The sequence below is a fragment of the Ursus americanus genome, chromosome 2 (genome assembly GCF_024610735.1).
Source record: "Ursus americanus isolate L20-20 chromosome 2, mUrsAme1.1.p, whole genome shotgun sequence".
NCBI classification, from domain to species: Eukaryota; Metazoa; Chordata; class Mammalia; order Carnivora; family Ursidae; genus Ursus; species Ursus americanus.
Genome location: NC_142128.1, coordinates 10,472,562 through 10,489,765, shown reverse-complemented (window position 1 = coordinate 10,489,765; position 17,204 = coordinate 10,472,562). Strand labels below are relative to the sequence as shown.

At 43.5% G+C, this 17,204-nt stretch overlaps 1 protein-coding gene across 6 annotated transcripts in view; it reads right to left on the bottom strand.

Moving 5' to 3' along the window:
- GTF2I (general transcription factor IIi) overlaps window positions 1–16,478 on the bottom strand; it is a 98,749-nt gene extending 82,271 nt beyond the window's left edge. For all 6 annotated transcript variants that reach the window (XM_045786154.2, XM_045786157.2, XM_045786155.2 and 3 more), the window contains exon 1: window positions 16,089–16,478. The gene's annotated coding sequence lies outside the window, so the exon portion shown is untranslated. The remainder of the gene's footprint in view (window positions 1–16,088) is intronic.
- Between the last annotated feature and the right edge of the window lie 726 nt (window positions 16,479–17,204).

Sequence of the window (17,204 nt, the reverse complement as noted above, 5' to 3'; positions counted from 1 at the left end):
TGGGCTTCCATTTCTGAGCCTCACATCCCATAAATTGGTACAGTTAGTAGGTACCTTCAGGACAAAAGTGATTTTCACTTCTATTATTTGAGTTCCCACTTTCTTTTTGCTATTAGTCTTTTTATATTAGCCCTTCCAAGTTCCCATCTCATTAACTTTTTGTTATTTATACCAGTTTTTGTTTTATAATTTTAGAACATTCTTATTAGTTCCACCCACTCTGATAACCACATCTTATAACAGTCTTTATTCTGAAGAATAATTTATGAATTTGCCAGGACGATCTTAGACTGTAAGGTTACAAATTCCTATTTCCAACCACCCCAAGAAGGGAATTTTTATTGTCTTCGGTAATTATTCAGCTGAAAGGATGCACTGGCTCTACATAAAGCTAGATCCAGAAACACAAGACATGTCGCTAGAGTTCTCTCTGCTCCCACGGAGTCTTCACTTCTCCTTGAGCAGATGGGTTTCTTCCCTAAGGCAGAGATGATGGCCAAGTGCATCTTTAAGCTTACCACACACCTGTACTGTGACCCCAGAGGCAACAGACTGCTGTATCTTCCCACTACAATGTGCACAAAAGTTCTGGGGGTTTGTGTCATGAGCCTGGTCTAATTACAGTGGCTAGTCAGAACAAAATTATCTGGGATTCACTGACTGGCAGTCTAGCTAGAGCCACATGGAATAGGAAGGTAGGCAGTTATTCAGAAGGCAAAGCAGGGGGACACCTGGGCGGCTCAGTCCCCAGAGCACGCGACTCTTGATCGCAGGGCTGCGAGTTCAACCCCATGTTGGGCATGGAGCCTACCATAAACAGAAAGCAAAGCAAGGACAGGAGAAAAAGGATGAGAAACCATAAGCAGGCCCAGCACCCAAAAAACAGCAGCAACCCTAGTCGGCTGTAACTTCTTCCCTATTTTTTCAATTTCCTCAATTCCTCCATTCTGAATGTTTTCTGACTTTATCTTGTGTTTCCCTGATTTGATTTTCAATTCTCCTTTAGGAATTTCAAAGATGACCTTCGTTGGACTGTTACTGTTTCATACATCTCTCATCCTGGTCAGCTACTGTTTAATGGATGTGAGGCCTTTTTGATCTGTCTGAAACCAGACTCCAGCCATTCTTTACAATCTTCTTCTGTTTCTTGTTGGAGATCCATTTCAAGGATTAGGTTTATCTGGGTCCTTACTGTTCTGATCTGTTCTACCTCAAAATAAGCCAATAATTAATTCCATATAAATTTTCATTTGACCATATTTCTTTTAACTTATTGATCCTTGCTGTTGTTAATGCTGAACAGCAAAATAACAAAAAATATTTTATAGTGAGTCAGAGGCTTCATGACGATTTTCACACATGCCATTATCACTCTGACAACAACAGCAAAACACTAAACAAAAAACCCCACTGAGATCCTTAATATTTTTTACTATGGTGAGCTCTAAAATATTACTAAACTGGCACCTGGGTGGCTCAGTCGGTTAAGCGTCTGCCTCAGCTCAGGTCATGGTCCCAGGGTCCTGAGATCTCTGCAGGGAGTCTGCTTCTCCCTCTGCCCCTCACCCCACTCGTTCTCTCAATCTCTCTCTCTCTCAAATAAATAAAAATACTTTTTAAAATAAATAAAATAAAATATTACCAAATTTTCAGTACTTGTGCTTCAAATTTAAGCTTCGGATCAGACCGGTAAGTGCGGAAAGTACTATATTACACTGATCCTGGTTTTTTTTTTTTTATTACATTTTTACTCTTTCTTTTTTGTATTTATATTTTTAAATTTCAACAAGCATCTTTCCATTTCAGTCTTACAACATATAATCTTAGATCAAGGGAAAAAAAAAAATCAAGATATTTTAGTGCAACCTCCTTGCTCCATTATGTTATAAACGAGAAGCCCAACCCAGAAAGATTAGCTGTCTTGCTATGATCATAAAAACAGTTAATTTTACAACAAGTGACTGGAATCCGTATCTCCAAATTCCAAATTACCTCTTTCATGCACAATAATAATCAAAGAAAAGCAGGTTAAATAGAGGAACCCAAGGTAAATAATTACACAGTGATTAAAACTGTAATACTAGGCAATCTTTATGAGGCAGTAAATTAACTGCCACCCACTGTAAACAAACTGAAGCAAAAGGATAGTATCCTTTTTGTCCATAAAGCACAGATTACGGTGGACCCTGAGGAATACTTTATGTATCAACATCAGCCACATTCCATTAAGAAAAATAAAGGATTTGGTTCCAAGAAAAAAATACGAATGAGAGACGGGCCAAGCTTCTACGTGAACACGTAATTTGTGTCACAGAACTCTGCTGACAGACACGATCAGGAGTCATAGGTCCTCTTAACAGCAAACAACAGCCCTCAGAGTTGAGTTTAAACAACAGTTTAACTGAGTAAAATTTTAGTAAAATCCAAGACGTAAGACCCACTTCTCAACCAGGAGCAAATGGATTTAAACTGATAGAGACGGCAGGCCCATTATTTTAATCTACTCTCAAAAACTTTATTTTCACAATTTTCTACAAATTGTGAAGGTTATCTCCGTTATTTTTACTTCCAGTAAGCAATTAAGAGCTACCCTGCATAGTTACTTAAGTATGGTGAAATTAATTTCAAGACTGCAAAAATCATTAACTTTCCTAACTCAACGTTTTGTACAAGAGCCATAAGCACTAAATCCCAGCTGGATACCTGATCTATTAAAACTAAGAACTATTTAACAGTACGTAAAATATCTACCACTAGGATACTGTCCATGGAAGACGACAGACAGTATTTAGGACAGGTAATGGTATTCAATTCTGTAACTATACAACAGGTTACAGAGGTAAAAACAAACAAAGGAATATTTTTACCAGGACAATCTTTCATCCAAACTTCTTCAGTTATTGACCTCTACCCCCGAAAATGCAGTGGGGGGGCATCTGGCTGGCTCACTAGGCAGAGCATGCAACTCTTAATCTTAGGGTCTGAGTTCAAGCCCCATGTTGGGTGTACAAACTACTTAAAATAAAAATAATAAAATACATTTTTTTAAAAGATTTTATTTATTTATTTGAGAGAGAGAGACAGTGAGAGAGGGAACACCAGCAAGGGGAGTGGGAGAGGGAGAAGCAGGCTTCCCAGTGAGCAGGGAGCCCAATGGAGGGCTCAATCCCAGGACCCTGGGATCATGACCTGAGCCAAAGCAGACGCTTAACGGCTGAGCCACCCAGGCGCCCCCAAAATAAAATACATTTAAAAAAATGCAGTGTAAAGTTTCCTGTATTATGGATGGTCTTTTTCCTGGCCAGTATTTAAGATCTCTTCCTCAGTTCTTTGGTGTCAGTTCCAGTTGTTCTCCATTCTATGAGATCTAGTCCCAGGTTATTCTTTACATGTGATGTAAAACTCAAATTTACCAATTCATTTTATTAAGAAATCCTGAAGTCTGGTGAGTCTGGGTGGCTCAGATGGTTGAACGTCTGCCTTCGGCTTGGGTCGTGATCCCAGGGTCCTGGGATCGGGCCCCATGTTGGGCTCCCTGCTTGGCAGGGAGCCTCCTTCTCCCTCTACTGCTCCCCCTGCTCATGCTCTCTCGCTCTCTGTCAAATAAGTAGATAAAATTTAAAAAGAAGAAGAAGAAGGAGGAGGAGGAGGAGGAAAGAAAAGAAATCCTAACGTCAAGTTTTGACACAATTAATGATGAAAGGCACTATCACAGTCTAAAGTATATAAACTAACAAACATTTCAGTGAGAAGTATAAAATAATTTCAAGTATCACTTAATTCTAAGGAAAAACTAAAATGGGACTGCAGACTTTTGAATATAAACTGTAATATATAAAAGAAATTTCCTCAAAATGACAAGTACAAACAGAAAAGTTAAAATTCATCATCTAAGATGTTACACATTTTGTCATAACAGGGTGCCTAAAATAAATGGAAAAGATCTAATAGTTCGATCAGCTGACTTTATCCTAAACAAGATTCAGTTGCATTAAAATTAATTTAGGTCATCATATTAATACTGTATTGCAGCAATCTTCTAGGCTGCCTAAATCTTTCTACCTCTGAAACTGATGGTATTTAACACCTCCATGTTGCATCTGTAATTACTAAGTAGCAAAAGCTAAAGAACCTGTTTCTCCAGAGAGGAGAAATGTCAGTGTACATTTACTATAATCAGTTTGGATTGCAAACACAGAATTTGTGCCTTAAATTTCTTTCAACATGCCACCATTTGTTCTAATTACGTCTACTTAGTAGCTTCTGCAGAAGACGTGTTTAAGGTAATTCACTGACCCTATTAAATTTGTCTTTTGAAGGATAACAAAGAAATTAACCTGACGTGTTTATTACTAAAGCAGGGCATTTGCCTGACACATTTTACAAAGCAGAACTTTTTTCTAAATATAAGAACAGTTTATAACTTGGAAAAACAAGGTAAACTGCTCGAGATTACAAAATTATTAAGTAGAATCTATTCGAGATCTGACTGCTCTTAATTCTCCATGTTCTTTCAAACCACATCATCTACTGTAAAATTTATTTTTTTTTTTTAAGATTTTATTTGAGAGAGAGCGAGCATTGAGTGTGGGGAGGGGCAGGGGAGAGGGAAAAGCAGGCTCCCCACGGACGCAGGACTGGAGCCCAGGCTGGGGATCATGACCTGAGCTGAAGGCAGACACTTAATCGACTGATCCACCCAGGCGCCCCCGTAAAATTTAATCTGATTTTTAATGTTTCCCAAATTCCACTATTCACAATATTTAAATTCCAGAAAAATATTTAGTTTTCAGAGACTTAGACAACAACTACAATGGGATTTTTAGGTCCATGCGCTAATCTTCATTCTAAAAAATAAATATCCCTAGCCCCAAGAGAAAAAAAATTCTCAATTCTAAAAAACAGAGTTTCATTATCCCTGAAGTACTGCCACACAAAATACTTATTAACGAAGTAAAGCGTGGCACACACCAAGTGATCAAAGTTAACACTAGTCAGGGGACAAACAGACTTCACATACCACCCAACAGAACCTACTGAGTGAGAACACTGTGATATTCCTGCATAAATACATCGGACAAACCCAAGTTCAGGGACAGTCTGTAAAATGACTACATCTTCAAAAATGTCAAGGGCACACAATTCAAAGGCTAAGGAACCGTTCTAAAGCGAGGTGTATTAGAGGGACAAGACAACTGGGTGATCCCGGATTAGACAGACCCTTTTGCTATTAAATGACATCTCGCGGGGCACCTGGGTGGCTCAGTTGGTTAAGCGGCTGCCTTCGGTTCAGGTTGTGATCCTGGAGTCCTGTGATCAAGCCCCTGCTCAGTGGGGAGTCTGCTTCTCCCTATCCTCTCTCCCTCTGCCCCCTCCTTCTCATGCTCTCTCTCTCAAATAAATAAAATCTTTAAAAAAATAAAAAAGTGACATCTGGCAAAACCTAAGTGGGGTTTTTGGGTGAAGGGTATATGGGCAATTTTTGTTTGCTGTTCTTGTAACTATTTTGTCAGTTTCAAGGGATCCCAAATAATTTTTAAAGTACTAAGTACATATGTGCTAATAAGCTAATCAAAAGTTTTCTACTTTGGTCTTATCTCATGGGTGTTTAAGTCTTGCTGCTTTTGCTGTCCAAGGTAGGCAGAACGTTAAAATCAGGAGAAAGGTGAAGGACGTTAAACAGTAAATTACTGACTGCAATTTGTCTCTATTAGCTAAATAAAACTGGAAATGGGCTGTTTTTCTTTCTTTTTGCATTTGAAGGAGGGAGTGAAGGTAAATAAGCCCAGAAGTGAAGCACACATACTACACTTAACTCAAAAGGTTATCAAACTTCTCTACAGACTGCACACAACTGGTAAACCAGGGGCTTTTAATTTGGACGGTACTTGTTATTGACCGTGTGCCTGTACACTAGACTGGGGGAGGGGGAATCCTGTCACCCCAGCACCAACACAGTGCCTGGCACATAGTGAGCACGCCTGTGCTGAATTCAATGAATCCTAAGCTCCTGGCTGATGTTTTCCCCCCAATACTAGAACTTAGTCACAATGAAGGCTACCAAACAGATCGCTGGCTAAAATGGCTAAGTCAGAAAGTGTAATCAATAATTTGATCCCAGGTAAGTTTAAGTATAAATTAAACTTTATTTGGTTTTCAACCTTGTAGCTATCCTGTTTATTAACAGTTGAGTAAAATTACTAGTTTATCATTAATACCATTACCTAAACTTTAAACATTAATATCAGAACTGGAAATTAGTATAATGTGGTAATTAAGAGCATGGGCTCTGAACCTGACTGCTTAAGTTGATGGTGCCTGCCTACTTTGGGGCACGGGACTGCTGTGATGATTAAAAGTGCTCTAATGTAAGAAGTGCTCAGAACAGTAAATGCTTTTATAAAAAGCACCCAAAAACTATTACTAGTTACAGGTATTCTTGCTCAACTCTCTTAAGGCACCCCAAGTTTTGACACATCCTCCAACAGACAGCTTGCTTTTTTTTTTGTTTTTAAGATTTTTTTAAAGTAATCTCTCCACCCAATGTGAGGCTCAACTTACAACCCCGAGATCAACAGCTGCATGCTCCATGGACTAAGCCAGCCAGGCACCCTGAGCTTGCTACTTTTACATCAACAATATGCAATTACGGGACTGGTTTAGTATTGGTCCTCCTAATGGATCCAATCCGTCCCTGTGGCATCCTCCTCCTGGAAAAGCCGCGTTCTACAAAGAAACCCTTTCATGCGTAGCGCTCCTCCACCTGCTCATCTCTGAACTAAGCATCCACCGTCTGTCCTGCGCTTTCCTTGTCCTTACCTTTATCACACCATCCTCAAAGTATTTGAGTTTGTCCAGGCAAAGTCCCGGAATTGGATGTAACATCTCAGATAAGATCAGCTCACCACACACTACGCTTGGACCTGTAACTCGCAGGATTCCCTTATTCCTTGCCTATTATCACAGAGGGATATTTTAATTCACGTTTCTAAGAGTTTAACTCCGCAGGCTTAAGAGGTATTTTTCAAAGGGAAGAAAATTAGGTCAGTGCTTCATTCAGAGGTTCCATTTCACAAACATTTCATAACAGAATATAAAGTATCACAATTTATATTAATATAGTAATATTATTTAACATATATACTTTAGCAGACAAGAGAAACAGAACCAAAGAGCCCAAATTAGTTCATTTAATGTTCATTAATTTTTAGAAATTCTATGTAATGGCAAATGCTTAGAAATAAAATTAGAAATCCCTAAGATGAACTTTTGCTCAAGATGGATTTTTAAGTCAAGGCTTTTAAGTTTTGATAGCTGGCTTCGCTTACATTTTAAGATGCTTAATTCATTTCTCTCTACTACGATAAAGCTGGTAATCATGTCAGTAAAACCCAAGTGATCTCTCAAGAAGAAACAAAATACATTTGAAAGGTTAAGATTTGAAATGATCTGTAACAGTTGTATTTATACTTAAACCTTTATACCCTTTTCCACCAATATTTCGAAAAACATGTTGAGATACCTCACAAAAATAGCTTAATTTTATTTTTTTAAAAAGCCAGGTGAAAGGAAGAATGACGAAATAATAAAATGAAGCCAGGGAAAGAGGATCTGCCCAACTGATGGATCACAAGTTCAGTCCTGAGCCTCACAAGTAGCCAAAGCAATGTCCTTGAAAAACAAACCCCCCAAAAATCTTATCAGCTATTCAGGAAGATCTGCAACTTTTCTTGGCACTACACTTTAAGAGAAAATGTTTGCAAATGTAAAAATTATCCTTTTAAATTGATAGTCCAGATCTTTAAAAACACAGCAGCTTGCTCTACCACTACACCAAGAATGTATCCCTTTGACCTTATTACAAATTTTTAAATTATTTAGGACTGGGAAACCGGGATCACTTGTTCTAACTTTGTATGAATGGGAAGAGGAAATGAAAATCAAGTAACTACGATCTACAAAGTCCCATCTTTTTCTTAATGCACTGTTCACAGATAGCAGGCAACAGAGCCAAGCTACTATGACACCAATTCTGAAATCAGACCAAAGTTCTGAATTCAAGTTCTATCTCCAGTACTAGATATGACTGACCTTGGGATTCTTTTTTTTTTTTTTTTTTAAGATTTTATTTATTTATTCAACAGAGATAGAGACAGTCAGCGAGAGAGGGAACACAAGCAGGGGGAGTGGGAGAGGAAGAAGCAGGCTCATAGCGGAAGAGCCTGATGTGGGGCTCGATCCTGTAACGCCAGGATCACGCCCTGAGCCGAAGGCAGACGCTTAACCGCTGTGCCACCCAGGCGCCCCTGACCTTGGGATTCTTGAACCCCAAACTTACTGCTCTGGAAAATGACAATAATATGTGAACTTACCTCACAAAGTTATCAGAATGTAAGTTAAGGACCTGCTGGTGTTTCACACAAGCATTCAGTAAATTAAGCATTTAAAAATTTAAATTTCATTAAAATTGTTACTTTTAAAATACATACATATTTATTTACATATAAACTCTCCAAATCCACATCTGATAAAATGAAAATTTCCCAATTAGTTGCTTTATTACCACTAAATAAAATAACCTATTGTCTGATGGGGCAGGAAAACTAATGAGATAAGTGTCAAAATAAATCACTGCTTTTTCCCCCATTTATTTTCCCCAACTTTATTGAGATATAATTGACATATAACATTGTGTGCATTTAAGGTATAAAATAAATCACTGCTTTTAAAGCCTGCACATGGGGCTGCCTGGATGGCTCAGTCAACTAAGGATCTGATTTTGGCTGGGGTCATGATCTCAGGGTCCTGGGGTCAAGCAGTCTGCTAGTCTCCCTCTCCCTCTGCCCCTCCCCCTGGGTGTGTGTGTGCACGCGCGTGCGCTTTCTCTCTCAAATAAATAAATAAACCTGAAAAAAATAAAGCATGCATGTGTTTACATCAAATGTGTTCCTCAAAAATTATTTTAGGGGCGCCTGGGTGGCACAGCGGTTAAGCGTCTGCCTTCGGCTCAGGGCGTGATCCCGGCGTTATGGGATCGAGCCCCACATCAGGCTCCTCCGCTATGAGCCTGCTTCTTCCTCTCCCACTCCCCCTGCTTGTGTTCCCTCTCTCGCTGGCTGTCTCTATCTCTGTCGAATAAATAAATAAAATCTTTAAAAAAAAATTATTTTAAATTTAAGTTACAAAGGTCACCTTATTCCAAATATCTAAAACAAAGAAACTAGACTGAATATACACACCCGACTAAAGAGTCGTTATCCTGAAGCTCTCGACAATATAATCTGCTCAGACCAGTATTTACCGAGAAATAGACTGTGTCCTGGGGCTTCACAGAAGAGCTAACACACCCAGACAGCCCTCGATATGTTGGGTAAGTGAATGAATAAGTACTGCTCCAAAAGCAGTAAGGGATCCCTTCTTCTCCAAAGCTTAAAATATAGAAGATGAATACTGAATAGCTCAGCCACTCACTTTGCTAGTGTAAGAACACTGTTCAGGGGAACCTTGGTGGCTCAGCTGGTTGAGTGGCTGCCTTTGGCTCAGGTCCTGATCCCAGGGTCCTGGGACGGAGCCCTGCATCAGGGTCCCTGCTCAGCGGGGAGTCCGATTCTCCCTCTTCTCCTCCCCTGCCCCCCGCTTGTGCTCTCTCTCACTCATGATCTCTCAAATAAATAAGTAAAATTTCAAAATAAAATAAAATAAATAAAAAGGAAGGACATTCTGACACATTCTATAACATGGATGAACCTTGAAGACACTATGCTAAGTGAAGCAAACCAGTCAGGGAAGGACAAATACTGTATTATGAGGTCCCTGAAACCATCAAAATCACAGGCAGAAAGTAGAGCGGTGGGTACAAGGGGCTGGGGTGAGGGGAAACCTGAACTGCTGTTTAACAGGCAGTCTCAGGTTAAGAAGATGAAAAGTCCCAGGGGCACCTGGGTGGCTCAATCGGTTAAGCATCTGCCTTGGCATAAGCCACATTGGGCTCCTTGCTCAGCGGGGAGCCTGCATCTCCCTCTGCCTGCTCTGCATGCCGCTTCCTCTGCTGGTGTTCTCTCTCTCCTACGTAAACAAAATCTTTAAAAAGAAAAGAAAAAAGTAAAAGAAAAACAACGATCCAGCATTTCCACAAAAGATTTGAAAACAGGCTTCAAAACACACTGGTGAACCAGTGTCCATAGCTGCGTACCCATAATAGCCAAAAGGCAGAAGCAATCCAAACGTCCATCAACAGAGGTTAAGTACAAATAAAATGCTGTACGCTATCTAATGGAACATCATTCAGCCAAAAAGAGAAATGAAGCTCTGACACAGGCCACAACATAGATGAACCTTGAAAACGATACGCTAAGTGAAATAAACCAGACACAAAATGACAAACATTGTAGGATTCCACTTTAAAAGAGGTATCTAAAACAGGCAAGAGGCCCCTGGCTGGCTCAGTCAGTAGAGCGTGCGACCTTAACTCAGGGTTGTGAGTTCAAGCCCCAGGTTAGACGTAGAGCCTACTTATAAATAAATGAGTAAGTAAAAAGACTAAAATAGACAAATTCATAGAGTCAGAAAGTGTATTAGAGGTTACCAGAGACTGGGGGAGAGGAGAAATGGTGAGTTATTGCTTAATGGGTGCAGAGTTCCTATCCGGGGTGAAAAGAAATATTTTCAAAATAGTGGTGATGATTGTACAACATTTTGAAGGTAATTAACGCTACTGAATAAAAAATGCTAACAACAACAACGATGTTTAAATATGCTTAAAGTGGCAGAAAGAACAGGAGGAAGAAGTGAAGCTAACGGATTTCCTTATAACTGTTCAGCCAGTTTTCAAACTCATTCCAGAACTAGGGTCAGTTTCTATTTCCTCACTTATAAAGTGGGCATAATACATGCTGTCATCCTCCTTTGTCAAATTATCGATGAAATAATGTAACTGAAGTGTTTGGCGCCTGGCCACAAATAAGATAGCTAAGCTTTTCTTACCTCCTTTAACTGCTCTGTAAAAGCCAAGAAATTATGACTACCTTTCAACTCCTTTACTACTTGCTATGTCAAATACATCAACATCACAGTTCGAGAAAGAGGTCACTACCTCTAAAACTTGTGAGGGCTAAAGACGGAAAACAGGCACAGTGAATGTATGCGTTGAGTAAGCAGTTCCAGAAGGCTATTTTTCAATTATAAACTCACTATTCTCAAGGTAGACATGTTTCATCTCCATTACACAAATGTACAGATTCTCAGCTCGTTTGAAGTAGATACCCGAAATAAAACCAAACTCTTCACTACTCTGTAGAACTATACTATAGTATAATCGCATATATGTACTTTAAGGGGAACAAAAGCTCATTATTTCCTCTGCCCTCCTACAAAAACAAAACAATTTAACAGTCATAAGGAAAAAATCCCAAAAAGTCCTTGCCTTTCCAGAACTTATATTCTTCAGTTTGGGGAGATTAACCTTGTAGTCAGTATTACTGGGAAAATTTTTATTTCCTTTGAAAATTCAATTTCTCAGAAGTATTCAACAATGTTTTTATGACTAATATTTACTGAATGCTTATCATCGCCAGATACCATCCCAAGCACTTTCACTCATTCAATCTTCACAATAACCTATAACAGAAACAAGGCTCTCCCATCATCATTCCTATTTTTTAAAATAGGGAAAATGAGGCACAAAAAAGGGGAAGTGAATTGCTCACGGTAACAACCAGAAGTAGCATGAGCCAGGATTTGAATCCAGGTAATCCGATTTCAGAACCTGTGTCTGTTAGAGCCACACTAAGTCATATTCTTCTCTCACAATTATAAATTCATTTTGTCCCTTAAGTTTCATTTTAAGTAAACTAATTCTTCAAAAATCCTCTAAAGTTTCAGTTGTTTTTTTTTTTTAAGATTTTATTTATTTGAGAGAGAGAGAGCAGGAGCTGGGGGAGGAGCAGAAGGGGAGGGAGAGGGAGAGAAAATCCTCAAGCCGACTCCATGCGGAGCCCCATGCTGAGCCCCATGCAGGCTCCATCTCACAACCCTGAGATCACGACCTGAGCCGAAACCAAGAACTGAGCCACCTAGGCGCCCCAAAAGTCCTCTATAGTTTTCAATCAAGTTACAACCAAGGAACGATGAGTCGATTCTCCCATCAACTCTGAAAATCCCTGGCTATTTCAAACTTTCTCTTAAGTTCCCACTAGGCCAAAGTCGAAAAAGCAGAGGCATAAATGCCAGAAAGAAAACACAAACAAGCCACGGTAGGAAGGCAAGGACTGTAGAAACAAAGAGAACGAAAGAAAACAAAAACAGGAAAACTGCAGTGGTGAGGTTCCAGCAACGCACAGGCAAGAGAGAGAATGGTAAAGGACAGAAAAGAATGGAAAATGAGTATCAAGATACTACCTTCAGCACCTGCGATGATTTATCCACATCATTTTCCCACTGTACTTACATCCTTTAAATACTAATTCTCAATTTTATTCCCCCGGCAAGTCACCTCAGGCTACACACTCTGGCCAAATGAATATTCTGCATGTTGCTATGCTGCCATTTAAACCACCTCGATTACAAGGAATCTCAGCTTCACAACTACAACCAACTGATTGATTGCCACCTTTCAGTTAGTAACAATGAATAAGCTTCACCCAAATGAACGCATACAACTTTTGAAGAAAAATGCTACCAATGATCTTTAGTAGTTTGCTACTGATAAAATTCTTGGCAGTTACCCTTCAGGTCAATTGCCTCTGACATATTTCTAACAGAAATACTGTTCTCAGAGTACTACTTCTCAACTCTTCAGAAAATTTTTTCCCTTAGACATACATAAAAAAATCACTTGATCAGCATCTGTTTAAGCCAGTGGTCAAAACAATTTCATGTGAATTATACCACAACAGTTATGAAGAGAATGGCAACATTTAAAAATGCATGTTTTCAATGAAGAAAGAAAGAACTGAATCAGGTGAAATGCAATGCATAAGCTAGCCAGCACTAATAAATGGAAAGGTTGTGTTTAGTAATTTCTCAGTGTCTTATTTACAGCTCCTCTAATCACAACCTGGAGAAGGGCCCTTGCCTTTTTATGTTTTGTTTTGGAACACACGATCCATCTATGGATCATCAAGGATAACAGAACATTCCTCCTACCTAATTTGAGTTACTTTCTCCAGAAGAAAATCCATTATAATGAACTAAGTTATCTTTCTCAAGACTTGTGCCCCAAGAAAAAGAACCTCAGAAACCTACATTCTAAGGACAGTCTTTGTAGTCATTCTTTTTTTTTTTATTTTTTTTTATATTATGTTAGTCACCATACAGTACATCCCTGGTTTTTGATGTAAAGTTCGATGATTCATTAGTTGCGTATAACACCCAGTGCACCATGCAATGCGTGCCCTCCTTACCACCCATTCACCATCTTTGTAGTCATTCTTAAAAGTAAACCAAATCGGGGCGCCTGGCTGGCGGCTCAGTCAGTGCAGGATATGACTCCTGATCTCAGGGTCCTCCGTTCAAGCCCCATGTAAGGCATGGAGCCTACTGAAAAAATTAAAGAAAGAAAAAAAGGTAAACCAAATCACTTAAGTGTCTGGAGCTTGGGGGTGGGGGGGATTCAGGGCTGCAGGTGATCTGCACCTCCCCCATCTCAGCGTCAACCTCAGGCCCTTTCAGGCCCTCTGGGTTTCCAGACTAGACTAGGTGGTAGGACGGGATGCTTCAGCCATCTCCGGGAGGAGATGATAACAAATGTCAGTGGGGTAAATAAGTTAAAAAAATGACTGAGGGTGAAAAAAAAAAAAAGCCAAGATTTTTAGGTTTCTAATTTTTATCCTGTACTTAAATCCATGACTTTTAAAACCTCGGCCTTATTAAACTTTCAATTTTCGTTCAAGAAAATCTAGAATAGGGGCTCCTGGGTGGCTCAGTCGTTGGGCGTCTGCCTTCGGCTCAGGGCGTGATCCTGGCGTTAGGGGATCGAGTCCCACATCGGGCTCCTCCGCTGTGAGCCTGCTTCTTCCTCTCCCACTCCCCCTGCTTGTGTTCCCTCTCTCGCTGGCTGTCTCTCTCTCTGTCAAATAAATAAATAAAATCTTTAAAAAAAGAAAGAAAGAAAGAAAATCTAGAACAAATTTCCCACACTCCTAACTGGATTTCTGCACTGTGGTGAAAGGCTCTCACAGTGCCATCGCAGCCGCAGCAGCAGTAGCACCGCCTGCGAACTAGTTAAAAATGCAAATGATCGGCCCCACCCAGACCTGCAGGATCCCAAAGTCTGGGGTGGGGCCCGGCAATTGGGTTTTAACAAGCCCTGCAGGGGTTGCTGACGCTCGGGAGTTTGAAAGCCACTGGCTTAAGGGGTTAAGAGTCAGTCATACTGCCCAGGCTCAAATCTTGGGAGTCAAGGTTGACTTGCTGAGTAATCAAGAGTAAATTACTCCGCTTCTCTAGACTTGTTCCTAATCTACGCGAGGGAATTACGGGGTTGTTTTGATGATTAAATAAGAAAATACATGTTAAGTGCTTAGGAGGGATGCCGGGCACTTAGGAAACATCATCCAAATGTTAGCTGTTGTTACTACTATATACAAGGCCCTTTGACGGTTTGTACAGTGGGAGGGGAGACAAAGGCGGAAAAGGCTTAATCCCTACCCCTTCTACCCACTGACTAAGCAGACGCGAGTACACAGGGTAGAACCAAACATACTCCTAAGGGAAATAAAGAGACCCTCCTAGAAGGGGCACACAAGTGACTGGGACACCGTACGAAGAAACAACAAATTCTGACCGAACAATGCAAGAAACGGCTTTCAGTGACTGCATACAAGCAAGAAGGAGTTCCAAAGTCTGAAGAGAAGAAAAAGTCCTTCCAGCCGAAAGGTGTGAACCAAGGTCCAAAGGAGGAGGCAAAAGGAAAGCGCCAGGCGGTAGCACTCTGCCGCTGAAGAATTGACAAAACAAATATACAGATGTAGTAGTAAATAAAATGTCATTCCCAGTCGCAGGCCTTAGCCTCGGGGAAAGGCTGGCCCTCCTCGAGGCACTCCGAGGCACCCTCACTTGCCAACTAACTTCCCCTTCTGTTTCCTGAACGACCAAAGACTACTTTTCTGCACTCGGGCCCATCAAGCCATTGTCTGCACAGAAGTTGAATGCAAAGAAGTGAGAACTCTGCACGGAGTCCCGCATCAGCAGGAGTGAGCACCGCTCGAACCGAACTAGACATCTGAACATTCTCAGCCGCCAATTACCGCAAAACCACATTAAAAAGAAAAACAAAAAACTTGCTTTATTAAAGGGCAAAACTTGTCATAAAGTGGAGGGGGGACAGGGAGGAGGGGAAAGAGGACAGTTTTTCATCTTCTTCCCTCCCCGAAACCCCGTCTGGGTGCTGGCGGAATCCAGACGGCTCTTTTCATGGCCTGAAGGCTGAGGTTTTCCTTCCGGTCATTGTGTTTATTTCCCCCAAAGAACAAGCCCCGCGGGGCCGGCGCGCCGGCCGGGCCCGGGACAAAGCCCACTCCGGGCTCCACCTGGGCGCGGGCAGGGGCGGGGAGGAGCAGGGGCGGGGAGGGGCGGTGCTCCCGGGCCCGCCTGCCCGCCGGCCGCAGTTACCAGGCAGCGCGGCAGCACCGCCCCGGACGCCCGCCGGCCAATCCGGCGCGTCTGCTGCCCGGGCGCACGAGCCCCGGAGACACCAGGCCGAGCGCGACCCCACGGCTCGGGCCTGGCACCGCGCGCGCACCCGCACCGCCCGAGCCGGCCAATCAGCGGCCGGGCATGCGCAGCCCGCAGGCTCGCTCACGCGCGGGCCTCACGCGTGAGGCCCCCCCACGCAGCGCCGGCGCGCGCGCCCCTCCCCCACGCGCACCCAGGCGCGCGCGTGCAACTGTCGTCCCCCGCGACCGCGTCTGCTCCTGCCCCACCCCCAACGCCGGCGGTCGGGGGGGGGGCGGCCGGGTACCCCAACACGGTCGCCGACGGCCCCCAGACCCCAGTCTGTTCAGGCCCCGGAGGGGGCGCGTCTCAAATAAAGGCCCTGCTCGTGATGGCAACCCGGGCGGGGAACGGGGGATGAGGCGACAGGGACTCACCCGAGTGCAGCCGCCTCCAGGCAGCGCCGGGGCTAGGGGAGCCGAAGGGAAGCGAGTGTGAGCCGCGCGCGAGCTGCGGCCGCGGCGGAGCAGCTTCGGGCTGAAGCGAGCGGGCGAGCGGGCAGGAGGTGAGAGGGCGAGGGGGCCCGGGTGTCTCGGCCGAGCTCCTGTCACCGCCGCATGGCCGCCCCGGCAGGGCCTCGCTCAGCGCCTAAATCCGATCACAGGGGACCGAGGGAGAGGCCGGGGTAACCGCGGCAGGCGGGCGGCCTCAGCTAGAGAGCGCGTGCGGGGAAGCGGGGGGGCGATCGGTGGCCCCTTTTCTCTGCTCTCCGAGCTTCTCTCTCACCCTCCTCCTCCTCCTCTTTTTTTTTTTTTTTTTTGTTCCTCGAAGGCGCGCTGCGCGTGCGCACCCGCAGCGCCGCCCAGCGGGAGTTGTAGTTTCTGATTCGTCCCCACCAACGGGACTACGGGGGTGGTGGACTACGGCTCCCAGGAAGCCTCGCGCGGACGAGCCCCGAACCCGAGGACGCGGCGAGCGCAGCGCCCGGCCCTCTCCGGCAAGGACTGTCAATGGAGGCGCGGGTGGTGGGAGCAAGAACATGGCTGCACCTGGGGCCTGCGCGGCTGCCCGGGTGGGGGAGGGGAGCCGGGGCGCGGGGCGCCTATCTAGGCCGGAGGTAGCCTCCGCTTGCTTAGTACGGGGATGCAGCCGGCCTCAGCCACCGTCCAGGGCTTACACTCACTCTTGCACCCGAGATTCCCTGCCGATTGCGAGGCCGGAACACGGCAAAGGCCGGGGAGCCCCAAGCCGGCCTGCCCCTCTCCGTGCTCCGGCAAGGGACTTCCTCCGCCCTGCACCACCCTCCGGGACACAAAGAACTCCTCTGTTAGTTTTGAAAGCTTGCCTCCAAAGCGGCCGAAAGAGACTGTTGCCCCAACTTTGGACGGGCGACGGGAGGAGACTCTCATGTTTTTATTTACCCACACCCCCCGCCCCAGGCTTTCCTCACGCTCCCTCACTCAACATTTGGAAGCAAAGTTGAGGGAAAGCCTCGGAGTGAGAGAAACCTGTCTTGTAGCCCGTTCGTTTTGTTCTGTCAACCGCGGAGAAAT